At 48.3% G+C, this 12,574-nt stretch overlaps 1 protein-coding gene across 2 annotated transcripts in view; it reads left to right on the top strand.

Annotated features, from left to right (window-relative positions):
• Window positions 1-9,319: 9,319 nt before the first annotated feature.
• FBXO34 (F-box protein 34) overlaps window positions 9,320-12,574 on the top strand; it is a 39,628-nt gene continuing 36,373 nt past the window's right edge. The window contains exon 1 of one of the 2 annotated variants that reach the window (XM_082485152.1): window positions 9,320-9,380. The gene's annotated coding sequence lies outside the window, so the exon portion shown is untranslated. The remainder of the gene's footprint in view (window positions 9,381-12,574) is intronic. The other variant, XM_082485151.1, reaches the window with a different exon arrangement.

The raw sequence follows: 12,574 nt of genomic DNA, 5'->3' as shown, positions 1-12,574 counted from the left end.
TTCAAGGGGATAGTTTGCTTGTTAATGGTCAACAAGTCTGACACAGAATTAAGTAGGGGACGCTGCGTCACTGCCAGGGATTGTCCTGCTGGTCTGTTTTCAACACAGATGTTTTTCTTGTTAAGACAAGCAAGTAAACGACAAGGTTGTAGGACAATACTTGGAAGCGACATTGCCACTGAGCATTTAGATTATACCCTATCTGATGGCAAGGCATTTTTGTCCTGCATCAGAGTACTTGGCACCATTTCCCAACTGAGTTTCCAGGATGCAACTGCAATACAATAGCATTTATTTCAAGCAGGATTTCTCCCTATTTTTTTACCCTGAGGAAGACCTAGTACAAACGTCAGTTGGTCTGTACGTGCTGTGCTAACCGCAATGTAAAAAGCTCCATCCTTTGCATCCCACTGAAACCGGTCTTGTCCGGGGTTTTCATGCTTTCTTCCCAGAGAGAGGTCAGGACCAATTCTTGCAATTGGCCTTACTCTCTCTGCCACCTCAACTCGGGTCTTTTAGAAATCTCATCTTCCATTACTCATAGAAAACAGCTTTACGGTAAGGAGGGTAATAGAGCTAAACTGGTCATTTACTGAGGTTCTTAATTTCAAGACAGCAAGCTTTGATCAAGGTAAAGGAATCATCAGTAAACTGGACTGCAAAGATCAGCCTTGACTAGCGGTGTAGAGGATTTCTTAAAGTCTATCTCCTCTCCTTCCATTTACTACTGAAAGCCAAAAACAACACAGCAGCCTAGCAGAAAACCCCAAATGTCAGAAGAAAAGACTACCAAAATAAACAGAAAGAGTACAGAAATAAATATCAATGTACTCTTAAGCTGGATATACTTATGGAAAAAGCAAGCAAGAACCTGAGCTACCATAAGAAGGAATACAAAGTCTGTTCAGATACCACCACTGCTGTCAGTGGCAGCTCCTTGAATCCCAGTTCACAGCAGTATTCATGTACTGAGTAACTTGCACAGCACCAACAGTACCTGCACAACCATCTGGAAGTGCTTGGAATAGATACTGGAGATAGCATATGCGTCAGAAATCTAAATGGGTATATGTCACTTCTTTTTCCCCCAATACGTTCTGTGCTGCAGGAGAGCAAAGCGATCAATGGAAGCGTAAATGAGCAAATGGGAATCAAAAGCTAAACTCAGCTTAAAGCACTCAAATCAGAGACTGGGTCTCTTCCACAGAATCCAGGAAGAGCTGGTGCGTATCAGCACCACCTGATTTGTGAACATCTTGTCTTTCATTCTGCACCTCACATTCCAACTTTCAGAAATCGATTAAAGATGCCAGTTAATTAGTAATGATTGCAAATGATTAGACTAACTCTACCGTAGTTCATAGGTCATATTTGCCTTGCTTTACATTTAAGTGATTAAGGAAGCTTAATTCATTAGCATCTCCAATAATCACCTTTGAACTGATCTTGCCAATAATTCCCACAGTATTACAGAAAGCCATGGAAAAAAACAGTTAGTGGAAAAAGATCTATACTATTTAGCTCCTAGAAGTAGGCTTTTTTGAGTCCAGTGGATGAAAATAATTCCCAAAAGCAGCAGCTAGCATCAAGTCTCTATACCCATCCTTTGTGGACTTGCAAGACAAATTCCCAAAATTTACCTTAAATGTGTTTTTTAAACACAGCAATGGTCCTTTCAGAGTACATGCACAATTTTTCAGTCAGTGCCTTGATGGAAAGTAACATATCCTATATCCGCCGAATATATATTGTTATCTATTAGGCAAGCTTACAGAAAGCTGCATTTGCCTTACACTGATAAAGATTTAACACATTTAAAGGATTTTTATGCTCTACCTTCTACTTTGAACAGTATTTTCCAGTTATTGCAGTATAAGTCCACTTAAGGCCTCCTCCCATGAACAAGCCTCAAGAGCAAGTGGTCTACCTTTCAATAAGTAATCCTACAGCAGAATTTGTCTGAAACTTGAAGAAGGCACATAAAATGTAAGCAAAGATACAGAGAGAGCTTCCCACAAAGGTATTATCAACTCATATTCCAGCTCAGCAAAAGCAATGCAACAGATTACCCACGATCTCTTTGGGCTCATTAAAAATGTATGGCATGCTCAATGTCCTAAGCATCTCTGTGGGACAAAAATACCTGTGTCCTTTTCTTTCTGGGTTCTGGTTTCTGAGTAGTACTTTGCACACACAGGAATCTAGAAGATTGACTGAAATTTAAATTCGCATAAATTCAAGTAAAGTCTAACAGCAGGAAAGGCACAAAGGGCTTAAATTAAAGACTGGGACAGGGTAATATATACTACCAAAATTAACGTTGTAAACGTATAGGATTATTTTTTATTAAAAAAAAATCAACCAGAAACAATGATGGAAAAGAACCACTTTTGACCAGCAACGCCACAAGAACCAAAGGAATAACATGGACAGGAAAAACATTTAGGTGCACAGTTCGCATTTTTAGCCCGAATAGTGACAAAGCACAGCAGGAACTGCAAACACCGCTGTTTTTAAGGCGGGAACCCGGCAAGTTTAGGGCCTGAGTAAGGCCTAGACTCGCTGGTTCCGCGCCGGGGCCCAGACGATAAGCTGAACCCCACATTCCAGTCCCCCCCTTCCCATGGTGGCTCTGAAGGGCCGCCACAGGCGCGGCCCCGCGGCCCCTTCTCCGCCAGCGCACAGAGGAGGCCCCGCTGCCACGGCCGCAGGACCAGACCGCCGTTACCGGGCCCCCAAGCCCCCCGGGCGCCGCCAGCCCCGCCATACCTGTACCGACACTACCGTCTCCTCAAGCCACTCAGCGCGGCCCGCCTCGGCTGACTTTCAAATCTCACCCGCCAACGCTCATTGGCCACTCGCGGCCCGCCCGCAGGCTCTCATTGGTCCGCTCCCGGCCGATCGTTGATGGCCAGAGCCGAAATCGCGGAGAGGGCTGTTTATTGGTCGCCCATGTCGCCACGCTTGATTCCTATTGGCTGCGCTGAGCGTTTTCCCCCTTCTCATTGGCCGGCGGGGTGCGGAAGGTGAGGTTCGCCGGGCGTGGAGGACTGTGCGGGGGCGAGGCTATGCCCTGGCGTCCTGGCCGCCGTTGGGGCGCCGCTCTAAGATGGCGGCGGGGGGACCTCCTCTAGCCGCGGCCCGGCCTACACCTCAGACCGCGGAGCCCTCACGGCCCACGGGGACTCTGGAGCAGGGCGAGAGGACCACGGGCCCCCCGGCGCCCAGGCAGGCCTATGTCTGTACCTCAGTGACAGCCCAGTGCCGCCTCCTGAGGAACCGAAGCCGGGTTTACACAGGACTGGGGTTATGGCGAGGTTTGCTGCCCATATGTTCCCGCCTCTGTTTGCATCGTAGCGACCCTCCGGTTTGCTGGGGGGGGTGGTGTTTAATGCGATTCTCATCTGCAAATCAGTTCGTTCTGCGTTTGTTTATAAAAAAAAAAATCTGCAAAATTAAAATGCAAAAAATGCTAATGAAGAGCCCAGCCGCTTGGTGGCACTGCAAAAATGTAGACGGCTTTTGAAAAAAAGAGTGTTGCCACCCAGGAAACGGCTGAGCGGCAGGCATGATGGTAAACGGCGGAGGACAACCATACCTTGCAAACAACCTAAAAATGCAGGACCTCCGTGCGGCATTATGGTAAAAAGTCGGTACGTTTTTATATAAACGGGATAACAGTGGATGAAGACAGCAATAAATGGGTTAAATGCCCTTCGTGCAGAGCGGTTGCCCACAGCAATGATCAGTGTTGCGTCATTGGAGATGAAGCAGTCAGAAAAACATCACCCCCCAGTTCCCTGCGCAGACTGCCAGGGGTTACAGCAAAGACTGGCAAACTTCGAACAGCTGGACTAATCCTAAAATCATTGATTTACTATAAGATAATAAAAAATTTGTGTGGAGGTTATCGACTGCTGCCAGGTTCCCCAATGGTATGAAAAAGATCCAGTTAAACAGCAAAGCTGTAGGAGTTTGCGTTTGTCGACTCTGCCCACAGAGTGCAATCCAATGCAGTCCTCAGTGTTTGCTGATTTTGGCTACTCCTGTTTTCCTCCCAAATCAGTGGAATTTGAGGGCATTCAGCAGTTCTACCTTGTGATACCACGTTATAGCGCAATGAGGTGAGCCATGCTGAACTACTGAAGGGAAAAAAATAAGTTTAGGAGTGTCTTCCTTCCAATCAAAAATCATTTTTTCTTCCTGTATACTTGCATCTGAAGGATCCCTTCATGCTGAAACAATACTCGTTTGCTCCTTGGAGCAGCTAGACTGGCGCATTTGCTAATTCCCACTCATGGATATTGATACTGAATTTAGGAAGCGAGGCTGCACTTCAGCCGGGGCTTTAATCTCATTAGTTCAAATAACATCATCAGTGATAACGCAGCGATATGTGCTTCAAGGCCGATCAGTAAACCGAGTACCTAACTCGAGTCCTTGGCAGGCTCAGGCTCTGCCATGCACCTTTGCTGGCTGTTACCTGAGCTAGCTAGGTTAAAGCCAGAATGGGTTTCCTTAACGCGCTGCGGTGACACCTTCCACCGACAGTATCTAGGTCACCGCAAGGGTCTTGATGGATTTGAATAATGCCACGATCTGAAAGTATTGCAATGTGGCGTTAAGATAAAACAGTAATATTTTTTTTTCAGCCGAATTCCTAATTGCTGCTAATTTTATTGTGTTAAGAGGAATAAATGTAGCACCTTTTAATAGAGAGAAACAAGAAATACGAATACATAAACTCATTATCCTTTACAGATATTATACATGCCTGAAGGATTAACTGTGTCATTCTCATACAGATTTTATGATAATGTGCCTACATTTTAGTCACTGAAGCTTTGAAAACCAATTTGAATTTATCTATTTCTTGACAACACAACTGTCATTATTTGATACGCTTTGTACTGAGGAGACCATTATGTGGAAATCTGCTAACTTGCTCTTTCTACTTTTCATTTGTTCATGTGGGATAGTGCTCTTTGTGAGGGTAATTCTTCCCACCCTTGCATAAATGCACCTTACTGAAGAGCAATATGGAGCACGTAGGGAAATCTATCTCCAAATTTAGCCCTGAAATAATTACAATTTCTGAGTCTATTTTTGGTGAAAGTTCAGGCAAATGGGGTTATAAGGCTGTAGCCCACAACGCCACATACTTGCCATTTGCATGGAATCAAAGAAAAGCCTCTGTAGGCAAACCACTGTATGGGGAGCCCAGCACAATGCTGCAGAGGGCAGAGAGTAGTCCTCCTGCCAAATTTAATTGATAACCTCTTAAACAAGTGTTGCGCAGCAAAACAATTACAGCGCATTGGCTGTCGTTCCCACTTCTGCTTACACTTTTCATCTGCTAGTTTGAAAACCAGAACAAATTATAGGAGCAGAAAATAGAAGCTAAATTCCCGCCTTACAACAATGAGGAAACGGAAACACAGTTAACACCTTCTGCTACATTTTCTGCCTCTATTCTTTGCATTTCGTTTTGCACAGCAGCACGTTTTTAACAGGGGTGTGAGACAGCCATCAACCAAACCGTAATGCCCCAGCCTGTAACCTGGGAGGAGGGTATGGTCCGAGCAGGTAGGAGAGAGAGACATTTGGACACCAGGATGAGCTTGGAGAGCGTCTTCCCTTTCCTGGGTATTTGCTCTACCACCTAGGTTAGCACATACAACCAAAGACACGCAACAGCCCACGGTGTTAAAAAGAAATTGGTCACCTTGCTCTGTTCCTTCAGACTCCTAAACCCCAGATGTGTGGGCCTGGGATCCTGAGCTGACCGAAACACCTACACGCCGGCCATGCAAAGCAAGTCTCACAACCCGTGTTTGATGTTTCCTGCCAGCAGGTCCCTCTGCTCAGGAGGTGGGAGGTTCCACTCGCCCTTGGGAAGTGTCTAACACTCTCCAGGCTATAAATAGAAAGACGAGGTACCGGACTCTGGGTCTTATGTTGCACTCTGGCAGCCTGATACCTAATAGCTGCATGCAGTAGCACATTTATAAGCTCCCAACTTTCACTGGAGCTAGTCTAAAATGCAAACTAGCAATCTTCTAATGCAAGGTGCAGTTGGAAACAAAACCTGAGTAGTTTTCCTCACAGCATATCTTTACATCCTCTGTTATTTACGGTGCGTTTACACTAAATGTTCCTTGCTGTTACAGATTTCAGTCAAAAACCCGCTCTAGCAGTACAGGTGAAAGCATCCTGCAGCTGATTTTGTCCTCCAAGGCCCAAAGCCATGTTCTTAAGGAAATCACATTTCTTTCCAAACAGACTCAAACCTTGTTGGTTTTCTTCCATGGGGAAGAGGGAAGCGGGAAATAACCCAAGAACAAATGCTGGATTCAACCATAAGCCACTGCTGAGTTGAGACCAAACGTTTTGTTGTTTCCAGGGACTTTGGAGTGAGTTACTTTGGGTGAAGTGCACTTTTATCCCCTTTAGCAAAAGCAGATGAAGAAACCACTTAGTGTGGTGGTATTAGACAATGCTTCAGCAGCATTAAGTAGGCTTCTAGTTGAGTCAGGCCAGGACCATTGCGTTTTCATTTGAAAAGAGCATTCTTTTCCCTAGCTTAGACAAGACTTCTGGTAATTTTTTTTTATTCGGGGGGGGGGGGGGAGGGGGAGTGGGTTAAAACCTGTCTGTATTTTTTTCTCAGCATGTGTCTCTTTTGTGTCTCCGTTGCCCAGAAGCAGAACATCTCATAGAATCATAGAATCATTTAGGTTGGAAGGGACCTTTAAGATCATCGAGTCCAACCATCAACCTAACACTGCCAAAACCACCACTAAACCATGTCCCTCAGCACCATGTCTATCCATCTTTTAAATACCTCAGGGATGGCGACTCCACCACCTCCCTGGGCAGCCTGTTCCAATGCTTGACAACCCTTTTGGTGAAGAACTTTTTCCTAATATCCAATCTCGTATGGAAGTTGGATGTGAATGCTGGAGTTAAACGTTTCACAGCTAAAGCAAATATAAAGGCGATAAGGAACAGCCTGGTTTAGAGAGTACAACGCAAAGCTTTGAGGACTATGACTGTTAATTAAGATGGAAACAATAAAAGAGCTATAACGACTTGGTTAATCCAATGTATTCTGACAGAGTTAAACTTCTCCAGGTCTCCGATAAGATAGGACTGGTTTCTTTATCTATTGTTTTCTTAATGTTCAAGGCTACTGAAATGCAAAAGTGCCAGATGGCCATGTAAGCTAAACAATGTGCAAAATCTTTCTTATATTATCACTAAATGCCCTGTGGGGGGGGTGGGGGGGGCAGGGGGAGAAAGGTTATTTAATCATTAGAAGTCACTTAGCAGCAAATGGCATTTAGCCATCTTTATCAACTTAAAACAAAAGATCGGGTCTGTACCCTTGTGGGGCCTTTTTCTAATATGACAGAGCACATATTTCAGTCCCCTTTAAGTCATCTGGTGATATCTTGTGTGTCAGTGTGTGGTACCAAGCTAATAAACAGGGTCGTTTTTTTTCCACGTGCACAAAAAAAAATCACCATGGTCCTATACCAAAACAGAGACTTTTACCCTGGAACACAAGAAACTACTGTGTCAGCAGCAGCTAAATCCCGGTGTTGTTCTGGGGTTTTGTTACAGTCCAGAGGAGAAAGTACTGGAGGGATGAGGAACTGTAGGTTCTGCTTGCTGTCCTGTCACTGATCTGATATTTGACCTTCAGCAACTCATTTTAAATCTATCTTCCCTCCCGTCCTGGCTTTGTCTTTGTATACAGTGGCCGTAGTCAACAGGGACTCCAGAGACTTTGGGAGATTCATCTCAGCCATCTGAGACACCATGTTAATGTGATCCTGTGCCTTGGCTAATTGGCTCTGCCCCTCCTCAGGACTACTGCGGCACAGTGCAGTGCTGACACACTTATATTGGTTTTTAGCTTGAGAACGGTCTCAAGGATCTTCTCACAGTATTGCGTTACACAGAATAAGTGGTGTCTCCACTGCTGTCCTCCTGCAGGTCAGAAAAAACAAGGCCTTTTCGGTTTGCTAGCCCTGCTGTCACCCTGGGTCATCTGTGGTCCCCTGCGGGGACCCGCATCCCTCTAAGCAGAAACAAACTGCCGAAATCTTCTTTTGAGGAGGGGGGAGGCTCTTTCTTGCAGGAATCCCTTAGGCTCGAGCTACCATCTGGTGCCACCACTTAATTCCCCTTTTCCCACTGCCTTCCTTTTGCATTTCACTCTTGTTCTCAATACCTTTGGTTTCAGAAGGCTTCTCCGGTGCCTGTCTCTCTCTCCCTGCAGGCTGAGGGCTTCATGAGGATGGCACAGAGAAGATGTCTGGGGTGATGCTCGCGTGACAAACCACCACCCAGGCTCTGCGGAGCCGTGCATCCTAGGATACATCTACACCGGGAACAGCAGCTCGTGTTTTCCTCTGCGAGGGCAGCGACTGCACAGATGATGGCAAAGGGTTTTATTTAGCGATTGTGCCGGGGAGACAACGTTGGCGAAACAAGCTGGCTGGTAAGGCTGGCACCACGCTGGTGGGGCTACAGTACCCTGCGGGACCACCCCTTCACCGTCCCAGTAACCTCCCAGCAGCTCCTTTGGCCCTGCAGTCAGGAGTTAAGTCGATTTTAAAGTCAGGTCTATCAAATGGGTTTCTTTGGCCTCCTGCAGAGGTTTTTAGCTTGTTATCACCCTGTTAAATCCACCCCCTAAGCTGCCGGTGCCAGGCAGTGGGCTGGGTGCCGGCACCCCCGTGGCTTTCAGTGCCACGTTGATCGTTAAACCTCACAGCAACCGGCACAGCGACATGAAGCTCCCAGCCTGGAGACGCCATGGCGAGCCAGGCTGTAGGTGCCACACGCCTGCCAGCGCCGGGGACAACGAGGGGGGGGGCCCGACCCTGCCGCTCCCCAGCCTTGAAACAGCCCTGGCCTTGAACCTGCCGGCCGGGACCCCACGGGCCCGGCCCGGCTCTGAGGCGACCGCTGAGGCCCTGAGGAGAGCTCTGGTGGCGGGAAGAGAGCTCCGGGACCCTAAGGAGAGCTGCGGGCCCTGAGGAGACCCGAGAGGCCCCGAGACGCCCCCCCCCGGTGCCCGCCCGGCGCTGCCTGGCGGGGCGGCCGGTGCCTGGCACGGCGCGGGGGGCGGTCGGCGGTGCCGCGGCCCTTCCCCGGCGGCCCCGGGCCCGTCCCGCCCCGTCCCGCCCCGGGCGCCGATTGGCGCGGCCGCCGCGGCCCCTCCCGCCGCCGCGGCTGAGGCGCAGGGGGGGGATCCGGCCGCGCCGCACCGAGCCCAGCACGGCGGCTCCGCGCAGCTCGCCGCCACCGGGACTCACCGTTTCCCCCCCCTCCCGCCCCGCCACCTCCTCCGGCCGGCCCCGCTCCGGGTAGGCTTCTCGCGGGGCGGTGGGGCCGCGACACCGGGGGCGGGGGCGGGTGAGTGGGGCGGCCGCTGGGTTCGGCGCGGGGCCGCGGGCAGGTGGGCGGCGAGCAAGGCCCCGCACGCACCGCCCGCTCTCCCGGCCGGCCATGGCGGCTGCGGGGGCCGCCGAGGGGCCGCTGGCCGCCCGCCGCACCGGGGCTGCGCCGCGCCGGGCCCTGCGCGGAGGGCAGCGGGCCTTCACGCTCCCTCGCCGCCTCCTCCTCTCGGGTTTATTTTATTTTATTTCATTTCTTTTCATTTCATTGCCGGTGCTCTCCTCGGTGCCGTCTCTGGGGCCGGGGGGGGGGCCTCCCTGGGGATGGGGGGGGGTGGGGTGGGTTTATCGCGGTTCCCCCCGATGTGCCGCCTCCGCTGGCAGCGCTCCCGTGGCCTTCCCGCCTCCGGCCCGTCTGACAGCGGGGGCGGGGGGGGGGGGGAGCGGGGCTCCTCCGCACCGTACCCCCCCCCCCCCCCCCCCCCCGCCGCCTGCGGGGCTCCTCGTGGGCCCGCGGGCACCCGCGCAGGGGTCTTCTTAAAGGAAAAAAAAAAACCACAACAAACCACCACCCAAAATAACCAACAAAACAAAATCCCTACGTGTTTTTTTTTTTTTTTTCTCCCAAATTTTGATCTTCCGAGTACTGTCACTTCCTGATGGTGTTTTTCTGCACGGCTTACCCCGCGCTTCGTGCACCTCTTGGCCCTTCGGAGGAAAGGTTGTGGGGTTAGGTAGGCAGTGATCCGAAAAGAAAGCTTTAATCGTTATTAGATATTGTAGGTAATACTTCTAATAATGTGTTCACGTGGGGATGGTGTAAGAAGCTAAGGGAAGGTTAAAAGTACAGTGACGGTGGAAGTGATTTCTTCGCAAAATTACTTCCTCCGAGGCCTTATGCGAAACAATAAGCGTAGCTTTTAATTCCTTTGGTAAACTGAGGTTACTGACTTGCACCGTGTAGCTTCCAATTGGAAAAAAACTCTCCTTGTATTGGCCAGAAAAGTGGGTCTGACACTTGTCCTGCGAGGTGCTTTGTACAACGCCCAACAGCAGCGTCCGTCTCTCTGCTCTGCTTTTAAATAACCGGCTTGGATGGGGCTGTAAAGCACAGCCACAGCAGCTCAGGGTTCGTTGCGGGCTGTAAAACCCGCCTGCGAAGCTGTGTAAATACTCAAGTGGTTAACCCTGCTGCGCTGCATGCTATCTTGGCTGTGCCATAGCTCTCAGTATCCAGTTTTGGTAGCTTGAGATATCCAGGCTAGCTTTGAAACTGGCTAACATGCAGCACAGACTCGAGTCGCAAGTCTTAATGAGTGTTTGCGTAGTGCTTCGCGTTTTCTCGGATGAAGGGTTTTACATAATTGGCCATTATAATTGTCTGTCACCCCTACAGAAGAGCCCCCAAAAAATAATAAGCGTGGAGGTAGGCAGTTGTTTTGGAAGTCTGAAGTCCAAACCCCTAAATGCCTGTAGGTTGTTAATGTTGTTACTACTTAATGTGGATGCAGCAAAATGACTAAAAAAAAAATAATAATCTAGTTCTCTTCTCCTTTTGAGCCATTTGATCAGCATCGTCCGGACAAATGACATACTGCTTATGTTTCAGCTATTTGTTCTTCAGTGCCCACAAGAATTCCTAATGCGACTTCAGTTGTACCAGAGTTGCGGGTTTTTTTTTTACCCTTGAAATCTTAACTGGAAGCCTTTTACAGTGTTTTGATTCCTTTTTAATAAATGGCTAATCCCTTGCTGCAGGGGATGGGAGTGTTTTCAATGAGGCGTTTTTGGGTCCTGAGGGGAGGGGGAAGGGAGCGACTTGTATTGCTTTCCAGCAGCCACCCGCCTTCCCCGGCCCGAGTGAAAGAGCCTTATTGACTGGTTTTGAAGGTAACGTGTCCAATTCTCCTCTTACATGCTAAAACCATAAATTTTGCTGTAGCGCAGAGCCTTTGAGGGAAAGAAATGGAATGTCAAGGAGCCTGGGCTTCATCAGGAGCAGCCTGGTAACAAAGGCAATGTCTGTTAATTGCATCATGCTTATCAAAATCTCCCCTTCTAATGACAAAGTTCCATTTTAATAGGTGTGAGAAATTGTGGGATTTTATTTAATGCCAGTGTCTTAAAATCATCTTGCACACTCTGTATGACTAAGTTGTCTCTTTCGTATTTAATTGGAGAACGAGCAGAGATTGAGGAGGAAGCTGTGTACGTTTCACTTGCACTAAATGCTCTTTAAAATCTTTTCTCCACTTAGTTAAGGATTGTGAAGAAGCGTGAGTGACTTGTCAAGCGCTAAGCTGCAACTAATTTTCTTATAGGCGTATGAAACATCTTTCTGTGTCCCTTAAAATCGAAGCTTATCTTGTAGCATGCTGAGGACGTGTACCACGGCATTGGTGAGCTCTCCGCTGGCTTGAATAGCAGTGAAAACGTGTGTCCATAGAGACCGGCCTGTAGTCCCTGTGCCAGGAAGGGCTGTGGTTTTAGGGTACAGAGGTGCCAAGGTGGAATTCTGGTGCTGTGAAGTTGAATACTGTGTAGTAGATGCATGAATACTACCTACCAACTGTCCCTGAGGTTCCAGGTGTCAACATACTCATCATAACATGTTATTTTAGCTTCTCGTTGCCCTGTAGCATAAAAAACCAAGCAATTCAGTATAATCCTCAAGCACCGGTTGCTTTATTACCAGTGGATATGGCATATTTCAGTATTCCTCTTGCAGGCTTGATACCTGGTTTCAGAGAAGATAGCAGCTTTTCTTGTACACGGTAGTCGAGTCTGTAAGGAAAACATAGGACTGGTCTTAAGCCTATTATTAAAGAGAATGTAGCTTTGGAAGCATACGTCCCTGTCTGCTGCTTTTTTTGGCTCTTGTGGGTTATTTGGTCATTGGATGTGTTACTAGATGTTCCTATCTGTACATTTAAGCTTTTGAAGGATCTTAGTTTGGTGAAAGTTACTGGTTGGAGGTCAACTTCCCAGTTTTGTAAGCTCTGCAGTAAGGAGGGCACAGGGATGCTGCTTTGGTACGCGTGGCTGCTCGTTTTTTATTTGTACCATGCTTTACTGGGTTTGTTGTTTAAGCTATTTTGATTCTATTAGCTTATTAAAGTTAGAATCTGTTAAAGTCAGTATGATGGACTTTTTTTGATGTGTGA

The sequence above is a fragment of the Vanellus vanellus genome (genome assembly GCF_965231255.1).
Source record: "Vanellus vanellus genome assembly, chromosome: 6".
Taxonomy (NCBI): domain Eukaryota; kingdom Metazoa; phylum Chordata; class Aves; order Charadriiformes; family Charadriidae; genus Vanellus; species Vanellus vanellus.
Note: the sequence above shows the minus strand (reverse complement) of the source record. Positions and strands in the feature narration are given on the sequence as shown.